The sequence below is a fragment of the Bemisia tabaci genome, chromosome 7 (assembly GCF_918797505.1).
Source record: "Bemisia tabaci chromosome 7, PGI_BMITA_v3".
NCBI classification, from domain to species: domain Eukaryota; kingdom Metazoa; phylum Arthropoda; class Insecta; order Hemiptera; family Aleyrodidae; genus Bemisia; species Bemisia tabaci.
Genome location: NC_092799.1, coordinates 49397927 through 49413977, shown reverse-complemented (window position 1 = coordinate 49413977; position 16051 = coordinate 49397927). Strand labels below are relative to the sequence as shown.

At 41.8% G+C, this 16051-nt stretch overlaps 1 protein-coding gene across 2 annotated transcripts in view; it reads left to right on the top strand.

Annotated features, from left to right (window-relative positions):
* LOC109030125 (uncharacterized) overlaps window positions 1-16051 on the top strand; it is a 144360-nt gene that overhangs the window by 20844 nt on the left and 107465 nt on the right. The window contains exons 1-2 of one of the 2 annotated variants that reach the window (XM_072302990.1): window positions 14088-14301; window positions 15025-15123. The gene's annotated coding sequence lies outside the window, so the exon portion shown is untranslated. Of the gene's footprint in view, window positions 1-14087; window positions 14302-15024; window positions 15124-16051 lie in introns of those variants that run through there. The other variant, XM_072302991.1, reaches the window with a different exon arrangement.

The following is a 16051-nucleotide window of genomic DNA, read 5'->3' as shown; positions in this document are numbered from 1 at the left end:
CACGCATGTTGATCCTTCATTTTTGGCAACGATGGTTATTCAGTTTTGCTATTGTGCAACGCCTCTCATTGATGAAGATCCAATATAATAAGTCTACGCTCCTCATACATCTGAAAAAAAAGCTGGCTGGACTCATTAAGGCATAATAAATTGATCATTTGTAAATAGGTTGTATTTATGCTAGAAGGGACTATGTCGCATGCTAACACTGTGCACATAGTTCCTTTTAGCATAAATACGTCCAATAAATACCGCCCTTTTCGAAAATGAAAACCAGCATTTTGTGCAAATTGTGGTTTAAAGAAATGATAATGATTTTTTCCCTAAATAATTGTGTTATATAATAACTTGGGGAAAACACCGCTAATCAGGTCATAATCAAATGTTTTAGAAAGTTTGATTTCATGGCTGGTAATGTAACTCACCTAAATTTCACTAAAATAAGCACTTTTATTGTTAAATGTTTTGGTGCTTGGTCGATAAAATTAGCTGGTGGTTACTACACAATCAGAAAATTTTCATCACCTCGCCTGATCTACCTCCACCGATACTTGTTGGTTCGTTAAGTATTATTTGAGAATTTAAAATTGTTAATGATTATTTATATTATAGTTTTCCTAATAAAAATATGATTGATAATTAATACTGTGGTTCCAGGTAAAAATTTCTTATGTCCTCCCATTATGTTAAAAATTCAGATAACAAGAAATCTAATGAAACCTAATGTGAAATTGGATCACATTTGGATCGCATTCAGCAAAAAGAAACCAGCATGATTGTGTGTTGTAAAAATGTTACTTCTTCATAATTATCAAAAAAAATCACCCTAAATAGCAAATAGTTTTTTTTCCCACTAAAAATTTGTTAATTTTAAAGGAAAATATCTATGTAAAAAATACTTTGCATATGTTAAGTATTTTTAAAAGAAAAGAAGTTGCACGATTTTGAAAACACACTGGAAAACAAAAACACATTGACTCTAGAGTCTATAGACTCTTAAAAACATCGACAAGAAAAAGTACTCTAGATTCAATCAGAATCTGGCTTAAATCAAGAACCAAGCCTCTTAATATGAGCGGATTTCCTTTTGATTCAAGCAAAAACCCGATTGAATCAAGAGTATTTTTTCTTGTCAATGTTTTCAAGAGTCTGGACTCTAGATCCAATGTGTTTTTTTTCCGGTTTACTGTAATCGCGCTGGTACCTTTTTGCGAGATGCGATCCATTTTTGTCCACAATAGACGACTTATTTTAATATCATTTCTAATCCCTCCGAATGATTTAATTTCACTTTCTATCCTATGAGTTATGAGAACGCAAACCTTTGGACAACCCTACCTTGCTCGCAAGCTTACGTTGGGAGTGGTCAAGAGTTGATTGACAGCTCGTGTACGCTGGACGCTGGAAGACGAACGGCAGAGTGCGAAACGGTAGTGCACCATGTCCGGTGGCCAACGTGTGCCCACGCCTAGATCCCGCGATTATGGGAGCAGGCTCGCGGGGTCGTCGATACATCGAAACTCGATATATTACACGCGAGGGGTAGGGAGGGTCGATCGGAATCGATGGCTCGGGTCACAGGTGAGGCCAAAGGTCTTCGACTGCGTGTGGGCAGAACTCGCAGGAGTCAATGACGATCAAGGTTTCGCCTTGTCGTTGTGGCGAGAAACTTGTGGAAAGGAGGTCTCGCAGCCTTTGATGGGAGATTTCAGCGTGTCGCCGATCGAGTCGAATGCCACGAGTATTGCCATTGCGCAGTTTCAAAGTTTTCATGACCGCGTCGAAGGAGTTGGCAAAAACGGTTTAGAAACATCGAAGCACTGCTCAAGAAGGTCAACACTGGAAAAAAAACACATTGGACCTGGAGTCCAGACTCTTGAAAACATTGACAAGAAAAAATACCTCTTGAAATCCGCTGAAATTAAGAGGCTTGGTTCTTGATTTAAGCAAAAATCCGATTGAATCAAGAGTATTTTTTCTTGTCGATGTTTTTAAGAGTCTGGACTCTAGAGATCCACTGTGTTTTTTTTTTTTTTTTTTTTTTTTTTTTTTTTTTTTTTTTTTTTTTCCAGTGAAGGCTAATAGACAAGACTCACCTAGAGATTGTAGGAAGTAAGTTTTTTTAAAAATGAGTTTTTCAAAGGCATTTATTTCTTTAAAAACATTTGCTGAAAAGTCGTCTTGTATAGAAGAAAAAAAAATTAGAGATTATGTCTCATCGATTTTAAAATCGGAGAATCGGCTCGCTCGGTAGGTCAGTAAATTTGAGCATGGTGATATAAATTTAATGGGGGCAGGGAACGTATAGAAATGATGGAAACTCAATCAATGTTTGCTTTTAAATCAACGTTATCGATGGCAAAATCACGATGGCACGATCCTTAGATCGTTCGATGGCACAATCAGTTGAATACAACTATTCGTGCCTAATGGATGTCCGTATTGCAGATTCAAAAATTGAAGGCGCATTGGTAATCTTAACAGCAAAGTCCATGTAGAATACCATTACTAGAGCTCGTGAATTTCCCCGTTTCATACACAAAATAGGTGTGGGCATACTATAATTACTTGAGAGAGCCCCTTCCCTGACTTTTACGCGGTCCGATATTTGACGGGTGCTTCGCGCTCCTGTGTTAGGATTTATGAAAAATTAGGTTTCTTTTCAGTCAAAAGATGACGACAGTAGTTTTAAAATGTTTCTCAGTTTGCAACGTCGCAACTTCCTGTCATGCTTTATTTTTCTAATAGAAAACTTCTCAACGTCAATTTTTGAAAACGTCCGTGATTTTTCATCTCGGCGCGAAGAAAATTTCCGAAAACTCCACGGAACGACATTGAATCATTCCCTTTTAACAAAATTAAATGGGAGCGGGTATTTTTAAACATCGCAAACGATATATGTGGTCTAGTAGTTTCACGGTCGATTATGTCTCTGAGTGGTAGAGCAAGCAACCATGGACACGGAATTCTCCTCAAAATTGCGAACTTGCAATTCCGTTCGACGTGGCATCGCTGCGGGAGTCCTCGGGAGGAGAGGCAAGAGGGCAAGAGCTTTGATCGTAATGTAGTACGCCAATATACATGCCACATGCCCCGCGCTCACAATAAATTCCCAATTGACAGGAGCATGAAATTGGAAAAAAGAGTCTCATATATTTGTGACTAGAAATATATGAGTTTAAAAGAGGAAAGATGAATGACTCGGGTTAGTTATGTAAGGGACAAGTCAACGTCGGACTCCGACTTGGAGTCTTCGAGTGTTTGACTCACGGCGAGTACGCCCTGGAATTCGCCCCGCGACGGGACCCCAACCCGAAGGGACCGGCCGAATGCTTGCGCGTCGAGTTGCAGGGCGTCCCTCCCACCCCCCACCCCCCTCCGTCCGGGCACCTGCCAAACTCTCAAGCCCCCCCCCCACCTTCCTCCCCCGCGAGGCTAATAAACAAGTGCTGGATGCCTGAGAAATTGAATCGGTCAATCTTAAAAAGCCGTAAGCGCTAACATTAAAATAAGGGAAGAACACAAAAAATACGTCCAATTAAAATTATTAATGGACAGATTTAGTGACTGCATCATTCCTGCGATATTCGATATAAAAATTTGCTATTTTGCTATATAAAATTGTAATTGCTATATTCGACATACTTGATTTCGATGGTAAAACTCGCAAACCACGTATCTCAATTTGCGACGTTGCAAACTTCCTTGTGATACTTCGTTTTTAATACGGAGAACAACTCAATGACGATTTCTAAAAACTCTTTTTTTTTCTCGGTGCGAAGCAAACTTTGAGAGGATTTCAAGGAATGATGCTGATGTACTCTCCTTTAAAAACTTATCTAATGAAAGAGTTGAAAAACTCCTTTATCACTTATTGTCAGTCATAGGTTGCGAGTGATTTCTGCAACCTCCTGTCGTTTCAAAAATTATCGCTGTGTTTTCCTTGCCCAATCCAAATATGCTATTCATCACTATAATCCACGTAAGTTACTGATATACCTACACTACGACTAAACCATGAACATTCAGCACCAGCACATTCTACTGAGAGCTCAAAGCATCGGAAAGATGGAACGTTCCCATTTTGTGTGTGTTCACTGCATAATTCCTATTTCGAAGGCGCATTATATGGAGCGCAACCGCCACGTACTCTATCGCAACCCGAAAATCGCTTTATTTCTAAATCTCATCAAATACGATACAATAGTTTCAACTCACGTGTATCTTGCTGCGTCATCTGTAATTGAAGGCGCACAGTGAGCATAATCTCATCAAATGTGTGTCGAATCACGATGCTCATTGGCATATCATAGGTTCTTCGTCACATTTTCAATTTGCGATAAAACAACATATGCACCTATCTGCCTCAGCCAGAATGGTGAAGGTGACGAATGCGGCAGAAAAATATTTTGAAAATTCTTATCATGTGATGACAAAAAAGTGAAACCACGAATCTCCGATTGCAATGTTGCAGACTTTTTGCTATACTTTAGTTTTTCCTCAGAAAACCAATCAACGCAATTTCTTGAAAACTTCCTTGATTTTTCCTGTCTGTCAGCAGAATATTCTGTGTTTCCAAGCCATGGACTTGACTTGCTTTTCCTCCAGAAAATAAAATATAAGCGGCAATTTTGAAACATCGCAATGGAGATACGTGGTTTTGCACTTTAGTCATCAATATGTGACCTTTTAAGGGACGGAGCTGCCTGAGGCACGACCATTAACACGGGTGAGCTTAACTATTCTCGGGAAAAATTGGGCGTACATCTACCAAACAACTATGTGCAGGAGGGAAAGATGGGGTATGCTCGTTAGTCGAAGGCCATAAGAATGAATGGGAATTATAAGCGCCGGTGACGTCAGCGGCGGTGTGACCTGGGGTAGGTTTGACTTGGTAGGGTAGGTTAGGTAAAGAAATTGCGGTTTTTCTACGACTTGAGCGCATACCCGGCACACCGTGCTATACGCGCAATGCATGAAGTATCCCAGGGTCTTGTAAGGCGCTACTCCGCGCTGCCCACGCACCGTGCTATACGCGCAATGCACGAAGTATCCCGGGGTCTTGTTAGGCGCTACTACGCGCTGGCCTTGCACCGTGCTATACGCGCAATGCATGAAGTATCCCAGGGTCTCGTTAGGCGCTACTAATCGACTGTTTTCGATACACGCTCCAGCCAGCCCCGTCCACAACGCTTTGGACACATGGCACGGCTAATGCGTTTCGTATACAGTTGGCACATAGCTCCTTTTGCGGAATTAGAAAAGCGGGCATTTAAATTCTGTCATAGGGAACTATGCGCTAACTGTATACGAAACTCATGAGCCGTGGTCATGTATCTAGAGCGTTGTGGACAGGGATCATGATTAAATGCCTCGGATCGTCGCTCTTCGGCTCGGTCGTCGCCACTGACGTCACCGGCGCTTTTTAATTCCTATTCATTTTTACGGCCTCGACTAACTAGCACGCCCCATCTTTCCCACCTGCACATAGTTCTGTCGGGTAGAAATACGTGCAATTGATAGAACACTCTGTATGTTGAGATGACACTGATACTACGAGATTATACAGAGCATACTATATTGCGAGCAGGTCTCAATTACCCGGAGCAAAGCGTCGGAGCCCGAGTCTGCTACCGGACTACCCGTCGCACAGTGGACCGAGCCAATCAGAGAAGTCGGACATGAAATTTTCGACTGAAACTGAAAATTTTTATGTATATTTCGTCGAATTTCAAACTATAAGGGGTGATTCTAGAAGGAAATTTCACGAGGAAACCAATGAAACCACTTTTAGAACCTCAAAGTTTTGTATAAGTGGAGTTATGAGTTTTTAAAAGTTTTCAAATTTTGTCCGACCTCTCTCATGCTGGAAAAAAAACACATTGGATCTAGAGTCCAGACTCTTAAAAACATCGACAAGAAAAAATACTCTTGATTCAATCGGATTTTTGCTTAAATCAAGAAGCAAGCCTCTTAATTTGAGCGGATTTCCTTTTGATTTAAGCAAAAATCTGATTTTTCTTGTGAATGTTTTCAATAGTCTGAACTCTAGATACGATGTGTTTTTTTTCTTTTTTTTTTTTCTTTCTTTTCCAGTCCTCTCATTGACTGGATCCACCGTGCGGCGGTCGACGATGGCGGCTCACGTGGGGACGGCGCGGCGATACGCGCGGACTTTTCAATGGGATAAAACTGGTTGCACCGGCGCGCGGCGGCCGGGAGAGTAAGTGAAACAAACAAACAGCGATAAATGTAAAATAGCTCCACTCGCTGACAGGGATGGGGTTGGGGGTGGGGTCCAGGGAGACTACGCCGGCTTTTAAAAATCCAATCACGCGCCCGCCCGTTTCCTGGCCACCATTCATGTGAGTGACGCCTGTCGCCGAATACGAACCCGACGGATAAGTTTTCCCGCCGCCCAGGTTGTCGACCCGCCCGTTTATTCCCTATATTCGGGCATCTATCTCCTTCTTTCAGGGCCTCGCGATACAATGGAGATGTTGCATGTGTGAGGAATTTGCGATTTGACTGTTGATTCTATGTAAAAGTTGGCGAGAAACACGATGGTCCCACTGGTTTTCTCTGAAATCAACTCCCAAGCTCAAAAAAAGCTCTCAAGTTGAAGCCAAAATGGAGGGGATGTCCCACGCTATCCTGAGAGTCCACCTCTACATCAAGACAAACTCTCCATGTAAAGATAGGGAGCAAATACATTGACAGGGCTGCCGTGATTTCAGTTTAAGAGTCCCAAAATAAGGTGACAGCCCTGCCAATGTATTTGCTCCCTATATTTACGTGGAGAGTTTGCCTTGATGTAGTCTACACCTCTGTAGAGAGTCCACCTCTACAGTAGAGGTGGACTCTCTGCAGGATAGCGTGGGATATCCCCTCCATTTTGGCCTCAACTTGAGAGCTTTTTTTGAGCTCGGGAGTTGATTTCAGAGATAACCAGTGGCACCGGCGTGCTTCTCGCGAACTTTTACATAAGAATCAACAGTCAAATCGCAAATTCCTCACACACGCAACATCTCCATCCCTCACCTTCCAGCCAAAGTATCACAAGCGCCATGCAACCTTACAAAATTTCTATAAAAATCAGTGAATTTCCAGACGAATCGACAACTCTCTCACTCACGACGGAATACGGATCATGAGCTAAATCCAAGTACCCCCTGATCCCCACCCTCTCCGCTACCATCCCGTTTTCCGCCACGACTCTGGTTCCAAGAGGAAAGCGACCGCCGCGCCGCCGATCAGCGATTCCGGAACAGAGGTGGTCGAAGGAGGAAGCCTCGAGTCCGTAAAGGGACTGTCGGCACCGGAGCTTGCTCATAGGAGCACGGTCGTCGGAGGAACCGCCCGTCAGTTTTAATGGGTGACTGCCGCGGAGACCTGTACAGGTTGTCAGGCATTTCCGCCGACCGACCGGCCGGTGCGGCGCAGCCACTGGAGACCGGGTGCGCCCGTTTTAGAACTCGAAGGAGGGTCGCGGAAGATTCCCTCAAACTTGACTTGACAGCCTGGAAAAATTGCGCTGGTCCTCGATTCATATGTGATGGGACCAGTCGGCCGATTATTGAAATTGATAGACAAAGCTATAGGCAAAGGGGACAAGAGGGATATGGAGGGATCATATTGGTGGCAGCGGGTGGTTGTGATGGACAAAGGGGGTAGAGCATATAGACTAACCAACGGCAACCGAGAACAATTAGCTCGCTTCGGGTCTATTATTGAAATTGATAGACAAAGAAGACATAAGGAGTATGGAGCAACGACAGTTAGTCTATCACTTTCCCTCTTAGTCTGTAAAGACCACCAGTTTCAACCAATGGGATTGCTCCATACTCCTTATGTCTTCTTTGTCTATCAATTTCAATAATAGACCCGCAGCGAGCTAATTGTTTAAATTGAAATATAAACTAATATAATTAAAAGTAATGAATACATGGGCAATACTAAAATTTACACGATTATTTCCTTTTGAAATGAACAATTTTTTGGTGCGATGTAAAAACTATTCGTTGTTTTGTGAGATTTTTTCGATGATTGAGAAGAAGCAACATTTAAACAACACGGTATTTGCGCTGGTTCCTTTTTGCCAAATGGATTACATTTTGTAATGAGGAACCACTATTCTTGGCCCAATTTAGAAACAACATACATGACATTGGTTTCCCTGGGCAGATGCGAGCTTTTATGTAAAAGCCAGAGATAGTGGTTCCTTATTGCAAAATATAATCCAAATGCGATCCAGTTGGGCAAACACTGCACTGGAAAAGAAAAACACATTGGATCTAGAAATCTGCATAAGAAACAGTGTAAAAATGGGCGTGATTCCTTGTGAAGAATTGGAAAAGCGGGATTTTAAATTTAGCAAACAGAACTATGCGCCAACTGAATATGGGATTCATGGGCGTGCTGCCAGCACGAAACGCGCACTGGTATGACGCCTGCAAACCTAAAGGGCCACTTCACGCATTGCGCAACGCTTGAAGTATCCCCTTAGGTTTGTAGGCGTCAGTGCGCGTTGAGAGCTGGCTGGCAGCACACCGCAGCGTGCAATAAAATTGCCCACAATTTCTAGGCCAGGGTGTTAAGATGTAGGCAATTTGACATTGAATTCGAAATCAGCGACTCCAAAAAACAACAGTTACGAAACTTTCGTGATGTTTTTCAGTCACTATCGGACTTATTTCTTCCTATTCTTGAGTTTAGGACTATAGTGCGCCACGAGCGGCGGCCCTCATGAAATTCTCCCCCTGCCCAATCTGGAATCAAGTGGGTTTGGTTCCTTTCTGTGAATTCGTCTTCCAATTTGATAAGATTCTCGACGAAACCAAGTGGTACTTGGTTCCTTTCTCTGATTGGATTTCTCTCCATTTGGAAGTAGGCAAGAGGGAACCAGTTACCAAAAACATAGATTATTAAATAGGCAAAACATTTATTCAACTTTTATTGGTCTCGATTAACCTCTTTTGAAGATACTTATTCACTGGGAAAAAAACCACATTGGATCTAGAGTCCAGACTCAATGAAAACATTGACATGAAAAATACTCTTGATTTAATCGGATTTTTGCTTGAATCAAAACGAAATCTCCTTAAATTAAGAGGTTTGGTTCTTGATATAAGCTAGATTCTGATTGAATCGAGATTACTTTTTCTTGTCGATGTTTTTAAGAGTCTGGACTCTAGATCCAATGTGTTTTTTTTTCCAGTGTAAGAATTTTTTTAGTGTACCTTGCTTATCTGCACGCATTGGAAATTCCAACTTCGTGGACGCTTCCTAGTCAAATAAAATGTAAAGAAACACTGAAAAGTGACCTCAGGGGCATCGATATGCAAATGGGCCCGGGGGGGGGGGGGCTCCATATCGGGGCGGCCCATCATTTTCCGGCGGTGCCTTTTCCTTTCGGCGGGACCGAGGACAAACAAACGGACGTCGTTGGACGGTGGACGGTGGCCGATGGACGTTATGGCACATGTTTGATCCTTGGTCGGCACTCATCATTCACCTGTTGCCGGTCGCGGTCGCCGGACGCTGATCCGTGGACGGATGTGTCAGTCAGCGTGACAGGGCCGGGTCCGCGGGTCCTTTGAGTCCGCCCGCCAGGCCAGGCCGGGAGATCCCTCAGGACGTGCCACCACCGACTTGGAAGCCGCAAGGGGCAACTCCCCGAAGGACGACATTGTTGCGACTGCGCCGGGAAATCCTCCGGCAAAGACTATGGTATACACACTGGAAAAAAAAAATTGGATCATTGGGAGTCCAGATTCTTGAAAACATTGACAAGAAAAAGGACTCTTGATTCAATCAGATTTTTGCTTAAATCAAAAGAAAACCCACTCTAATTAAGAGGCTTGGTTCTTAATTATTTAAGCTTAAATCTGATTGAATCAAAAGTATATTTTTTCCTGCTAATGTTTTTAAGAGTCTGGACTCTAGATCCAATGTGTTTTTTTTTCCAGTGTGCCGTAATAGCGAGGAGACTGCTCTCCTCGCTATCCGTAAAGACGGCCGTATCCGTAAAGATGGCCATATCGTAGCCGTAAGACTCAAATCTTCGAAATGGATGTTTTTTCTAATCTAATTTGGATCGCGTTACATGTCATGCAACATCTCCATTGTCAGCGTGGAAGGAGCACCATGAAATTTCAGGAGCATGCTTTTTGGTCAAATATCCGACAGAGGAAACCAATTTAAAATACGTGACCCTCCAAATTTTCATTTTTAACGATGGTTATATCGATGTATCTAAGAAGTTGCTTTCCTCGTTTCTTCAGCTATTGGTAGGATACTAAATGAGCCCGCAGTCTTCAAATTATCAGACCCAAACAAAAGTTCCTTCAGCGGCCCTCATCGGACAAACTATAGAGAAGATAGTCCTTTGGGCGCGTGGCGTGGCTATTATGGGACGGCCCCTGAAACTGGACTATTTGTCAAATCACTAGACAAATGCTTGGTTTTAATAATCCTCGTATATTATAAGCATAGCTGACGATCCCTTTTTTCAAAAAAAAAAAAGAAAAAGAAAAGAAAAAAATACCGTAATGTCTGAAGACTTATAGGAATGTCAGTGCGATTGATTCCCCATTACTTTTTCCTTATTGCTGAATTGAAAATGAACGATTCAGGTCACGATTCAAGGCATGGCAACCGCGCACGAGAAGGACCAAAGCATGACCGCAAAGTTATGCAAAAACAGCGTATCTGCATGGTGTTTCTACCGGATTTACGGGGTTCTTCCTTAAGAGCACAGAACGTGCAGATATGTTTACCTGAACGACAAGCGTTCTCTTATATTACCTCACTTATTTTTATTTATCAGTTAAGGATGATTCACCCTCCCCGACTCTTCCGAGGAGACCAGTGCTTCTGTGCTGATCATTCACGGTAGCCCCTGGGTGCCAAACCGCGGGCTGAATTTTGAAATTGATAGACAAAGCTATAGACAAAGACGACAAAGGAAAAATGTAGCGATCCCAACGGTTGAAACGGGGTCTTGTTAAAGGCTGAGGAGGAAAATGGTGTACTAACTACAAAATGGTTTGTAGTGATGTTACTGTTAATTAGTCTCTTACTTACCTCATTTGTCTATTGAAACCATCCACTTCCATCATCGGGATCGCTCCATTTTCTATTCGCCTTCTTTGCCTACCTACCGCTTTGTCTACTACTTTGTCTATAAAGTTCAATAAGCTGATCGTTGGGGGGGGGGGGCGGTTCTGAATGCAACCCTCCGATATAATGAGAGGAAATTCCTTCCGGACGACGGTGCACCTACAACATTTGGTTTTCATGCTGGCAGCAATGATGATTACATCCGAAATTCTCTCCAGGTGAGTCGGAAAGAGGATGGATGCAAATGTTGGTCAAAACTCATCCAGCAATTAATTTTGGTTCTTGGCCTTAATGGATTTTTTCTCTTTTGGTTTGCCTGCCGATCTGGCGAAAAAGTTGACCAAATTACTCGCGGCAGTTCGCCTCATGTCCTCGATTTTGGGTGCTTAAATGGGGGAGGGTATGGGTATACCTTTGTTTCATGTACCTCTCTTACAAGCAATTGGATCTGATTTAGCAAAAAGGAACCAGCGCGAATGCAGTGTTGTACAAATGTTGCTTCTTCATAATTTCTTTAAAAATCTCCCAGAATAGCAAATGGTTTTTGCTTCCCACCAAAAAATTGTGAATTCTAAGGAAAAGTAACTGTGTAAATTTTAATACTGTGCATATATTAAGTCTTCTTACAAGTACACGATTTTGAAAACACTGTAATCGCGCTTGTTCTTTCGTACTAAATGTGATCCAATTATGAAGGTCGAGGTTTTTCCCCCTTTTTTTCTATTTTTACCTACACAGAACAGGTCCATACAACCTGGAATTTTTTTATGTTTTGATAGGTGGAAACATTTTGCTAACCTGCCCTTCTAGATGTGCCCGAGCGAAGTGTCAGCGTCTCTCGTGGAAAACGCAAGAATAAATAAAATAAAAAAAAGAAAAGGCACGCGCACGAGCGAGTGGCATACCGACGATACCCTCGAGGGCACACAGAGGATCGAGTCAAAAGGAGAGATCGGACAAAATGTTGAAACTATCAGAGCTTATAACTCCGTTTTTAAAAAATTTTGAGGTTTCTAAAAGTGGTTCCATCGGGTTCCTCGTGAAATTTCCTTCTTAAAACACCCCTTAAAATTTAAAATGTGACGAAATAAACATCGAAATTTGCAGTGTTAGTCAAAAATTTTATGTGCGAGCTCACTAATTAACCGGACCCACTGTGCGGCACAGGCGACTCAGTATCAAGCTCGGCTGCATCTTGACCCGCATTAGCATTATTTCAATCCGCGAGGCATCTCCTAATATGGGAAGCAACATCGCCTGAAAACCATCTCGTGCCTCCTCGAACCGGCGGAAAATCGTTCAACAACGCGTAACGTGGAAGCCGCGACCCCCCGCCCCCCTCCCGCGGGGGGTCGCGGGCGGCGGAGCCCCCCAATAAATCAAAGTCGGGGGATGGCCCGACCGGACCGGAGTCTGTGCAGGGACTGGCAATGCGCTTTGTTTCGCGGTCCGATTCCGATTCAGCGCTGTTGATTCAAAACCGCGTATGTGAAACGGGAATCGCGGTGGACATGAGTGCTTTCTGAACTGCGGGAGTTCCGCGCTTAATGGAAAACCGATCGGGGCCCGATAAATCGAGGCGGCCGTATCAGAAAACACCTGTGTTCCGCGCGGCCGACGCCGCCGCCGCGAACCGGTTCCGCGGGATTCCGCGCCGCGGAGAACCGGTAGCCGCACCGGATGGGCCGCGGCCTCCCCGACGACCGGGCTTTTCGCATAATTTAGGCATCCGGTCGGCTTTTTGCGGAAAGTCCGCCGTGGCACGTACAACTCGGGATGAGGCTCTCACTCACGAGAGGTACGGCCGACTACCAACTGCACTTAAAAAAATTTCGATCGTACACTGGAAAAAAAGTATCACAATCCCAGCTATACTCCTGGCTGATTTTGGCGCCAGATATATGAGTAGTTGCACTACCAGGATGTATGGTTGATCCAACACGTTTCCGGTAGACTCAACCGTATACTTCTGACTGGTGCAACTATTCTCATATCTGGCGCCAAAATCAGCCAGGAGTATAGTTGGGATTGTGATAATTTTTTTCCGTGTATTGCATCGTTTCCCTCACGAAAGAACGTAACTCCATTCCAGGGTTGCCAAATTTCCCTTTGACAATTGCATTTAGCGAGAAAAACTTTGGGAATTTCTAACGGAAAATTTCGCTGATATTTCCTCCGATTTCATGCAGAAGTCAGAAAATTTTTGATACGAACTGCACACATGCATTTTTGGAAAATAAAGTAATTGTTGGAGTCAATTTGACAACCTTGAGGGGAGTTACGTTTCTTCATACGAGTGACGACGATTCGCCGAGTTTCTGTGCTGCTTACTCGGTCAGTCAAATCAAACTTTCGATTTAAGAGAGCGGAAGTTTAGTCCATATACAGACGGATCCCAAAATATCGCACCACCAGCGCCACCCACGTGTTTTTTGAGCAAATTGAGATATCTAAACTTTTTTTTTTTTTGGAGAATCAGCTATATTAAACAAAATTACATATAATAACGGTTATCTTTGCAGTTCTGCGTTGAAATAAACTAAAATTGAGACTTGAAATTTCAGGAGTGCTCTTAGCTCGGAGGAAAGGACTTTTGGGAACTCCCAAACTTTTAAACGGCCCCCTCTAAAAAAGGGCAAGAAGTTTAGGAATCATAGAGCTGATGCGGGTGCGGGTCATTTGGCTCACCCTGTATCTGTCGCAGACTAATATTTAAATCAGGATTTTTTTTCAAATTGTGAAGACCTCCAAAGTTTTGCAAGTCATCTTTAAAAAAATGGCAGTATTTTTCATCACTACAAAGGGAAAAAATTGATAATAATATAAATTTTACTTAGGTTCGACTAGTCAAAAGTATTGACGTCTTGTTCCCGTTAGACTCATACTTAAGGACTCCTCATTTAATGCAAACGAAGCAATTTGAAGATTAGAATTATGTTCTATTAAAAAATCAGGAAAAATGTCATTGTTGCAATCTAAGATGTATAAAACTGTCTGCCTAGGCAGTTTGCAAAACACGGTGTTTTATGGCTGGCTGGTAAAATCATATGTTTTAAACGCCTGATTTTACCAGCCTGCTACATATTCAAATGCCCACTTCGTAAAATCGATCCTCTTTTTTCATTTCAGTTCAATCCAAAGGCTCGATCACACAGCCCGAACTTACAGGATGACGTGATCGTAAGTTTGCTTTGATAAACCAATATTTCTATTGATATTGAACATCGGACCTTTGTTAACATGATCAAACTTTCTGGTCAGTGTAAAATGACTTCGCTCGCGTCTAAAGCCATGAAAACTACGTCAAATTCATCAAATGAACGTCTAAAATCTACTCCAGAACGAAAATTCTGCGCATTTCGCATCATGCAAACCGCGTCCACGAGCAATTTCTTAATTTTTGGCAAATCATAATTTCTTACCGAGAGAGAATTTCTAGAAAACATAACTTAAATATCGAACAATCTCATAAAATGTTTCAAAGCTTTCTTATGTATAATTTCAGTCCTTTCTAAGCATTTTTTTTCTTACTCGGAAAAAGATTGAATCAAAATAAATGAAAACTACAAAATTTCAAAGTACTAAAAAAATATGCTCTGTTGTCATAATCTCAACGTCAGAAAAACGTATTTTTATCTTCCACTGTGATTCATTCGAGGAGGGAAGAAAAACCAGCATCCAAAGCACTAATGTGGAGAGGATAGCTTTCTCAAACCGCAATGAAACTTTGATTCGGTAATTAAGACGGATAATAAAAGGGTAAAAACTGAAAATCTGTTACCAGCATCCGCAAGTGGGAAGTGAATCAATGCTTCGTTTAGACCATCTGTTCGCTCATCTTTTCCAAATTTATTAAAACAGCTCTTTCCAACTCCTGCTGATGTGATTTTAATTCTGTTTCAGAGATTTCTCAGCTGGAGTATTCGGAGACGAGTTCTCTGAACTTTTCTCTTTATGGTGCCAACGGCGATTCGTCCGTGTCTCAATTGTCTCATTTTATTGGTAAGAAGTTAATAACGTAAATCAGATATACTTCAGTTAGAAATGAACACATTCGCGCCAATGACGTTTTATGAGTTGCCATTCATTCGTGTTAAATGTCACATGTAATTTTTCAAAGTAAAATTTTAAACTAATTGCGACGGTAGAATATCGCCCGTTGCCTCTGTAAGTTAAGGGAGTAAACCATTTTTTCTCGGTTTATTATAATAAACTTCAAAAGTTGCTCTGGATACACGAGTCGAATTTTTTCAATTAAGTTTAAAATTTTAGAGATATACGTGAGACTTTGATGTAATGTCCCGTCTCACACAGGAAGGAGGGTTTTTTATGAATTATCATACCATGAATATATATGTAAAAAGTGAGTAATATTTTTCATGGACTCATCAAATTTTGCATAAGCAGGTGAATAAATTTGCTTTTTTAACTGATTTAAGCTGATTTTTGTACTCTTGATTCTTTCATTAAAAAAAAAAAAAAGTTTCTGCAAAGATTCAAAGGGTCAAATGGAAAAAAATGGGAAAAAAACCCTGTGTGCGGCTCAGTAATTTGAAATATAATTAAAACCGTCCAAACGCTTCGTTTTTGCACTCAATACATAATAAATCAGAATTTAAATCGAAAATACTTTCGAGTTGCTGATATAATCTATGTGAATCTTGTATTCTTTTGCGTGCGTTTAAAAATATGAAACCCTGATGCACGTATATGTATAAGGGTGCCGGCTTATTAGTTTTGGAGCAGAACTCTGCATCTGCTCAACATTTTTGTATTTATTTAGTACTCTTCAGTTAATATATATAATGTGTCCAAAAAAAAAAAAAAAAAAAAAAAAAAAAAAAAAAAAAACCATGCGTGAAGGTCAGGTGACACATTTCGCGGATGATGTTATTTCTCCTCGTTTCGATTTTAAACTCCACCCATCGCC